The sequence below is a fragment of the Myotis brandtii genome, unplaced genomic scaffold (assembly GCF_000412655.1).
Source record: "Myotis brandtii unplaced genomic scaffold, ASM41265v1 scaffold702, whole genome shotgun sequence".
NCBI classification, from domain to species: Eukaryota; Metazoa; Chordata; class Mammalia; order Chiroptera; family Vespertilionidae; genus Myotis; species Myotis brandtii.
In genome coordinates, this window is record NW_005370755.1 from 1,831,285 (window position 1) to 1,832,993 (window position 1,709).

Consider the following 1,709-nt stretch of genomic DNA (forward strand, 5'->3'; position numbering starts at 1 on the left):
AAATTAAGTTTGAGCAAATATTTTTTGAAGTCTCTACAATTCAATTTTTGACAGATTAATATCCTTATAAGCCCCAGTTCTATAAGTATATAGGTATATTGTTAAATTAGTTTGAGAGCAAATATATTTTAAAATATGTAAAACAGCATATTACCTTCTACAAAATCAATTACTAATGCCCATTTTTGATGGCGTCGTACTATACCTTTTTCCTTACATAAGTATATTTGTCCTTTTTTATATCAAACATTGTGTATACACATTTATTTAAATTCAAGTGAAGTTGAAATAATTCTGTTTTTAGAATTTGACTATCAGAAAGATAAATAGATACTTCCTGTGATCTTAGAAAATTAAGACCATGAATTGACCACTTACAACATTATCATTCACATTTCTAATTTAGTGATAAGATAATTAAGTGTTTTCACATCTGATGAAGGCCAATCGTGTTAGCTTAGGAAGCTAGTTATTAATAAAGGAAGGAAGCAAATGGAACCAGGCAGTAAGTCTAATAAACTAGGGAGCTGAATCAGACACTAAGTCTGATTTACTAGGAAGCTATAGCATTCCCAGGCTTCCCAGGGGACTGCCACATTTTCCACAGAAGGAATTTAATATCAGAGCAATCCCCAAGTGGGTAAGAAGAATCACCCTGCAGTACAACCCACAGGGGATGACACCAGGGGATTATCAGGGCAGGAGTGGGGGAAATTCCTTTGTTAGGTGCATGTACAGTAGAAACCAATGGGGAGGTAAATTGAAGCAGCCCAACCTTGGAGCATGCGCAGGAGGAGCCAAAATAGCAACATAAAGGGGTGAAGCCTAACCAGGGAAAAGGATTGGATTGCATAAGGAAGCGCAAACTTGAATTACAGAAGGGGGTTGTTTACAAGCCTGGGAAAATCCAGGACGTAGTTTGAATAGTTCGAAAGAAAGCCTGCTCATTCCAAAAACAAAGAAAATACATGGAGGATTATCAGAAATCTCCAGAGCAGTTGCTAGAGCCTGCCTGCCCTCTACATCCCTGAGGGCATAATATTTTCCTTCACCCCAATAAATCTTGCCACTATGTTTAAACTTCTCCCACCTGTGTACCCTTTGAAATTTCTTTCTTGCAGCACTGCAAGAACCCATTTCCACCAGCAACAACAGAAGTCTGTAGGAAGAGAAGGTAGTATGCAATAATTAAACCTGAATCAATTCATATCTTAATTTATTAAATCCTTTATTTGAATGTGCCATGTTTCTTTATTAGTTATTTGGTGTTTTATAGTGCAATATACCAAGAGGAAGCAATCAATGCAGATCTATTGATCAAAAATGAGTTAGAACAGAACAAAAAACTAAATAGTGTTTTACCTGAAAATAGTTTTTAGTGGACACTGATTAAACTCAGTAACTATTTAAGTTAAATGAAATGAAACCATAGTGATCACTTCACAAGACAAAAATGAAGAAATTTAAATCAAGGAACTCTTTATATCTAGGAGTTTTTATATGTAAAATATTTTCTCAAAAGCAAGCATCTAATCTCTGTAAAAGGGACATAGTAAATGATTTATCAGACTTTTATATATGTTTGAAATATTTCATGATATAAAAATATAAAATATAATTGAAAGACATAAAATAAAATTGAAAAATAGAATGGTTTCTATGTCTTTGGACAGGAAAACTTATTATTAAGAAGTCAATTCTTCTAAGAT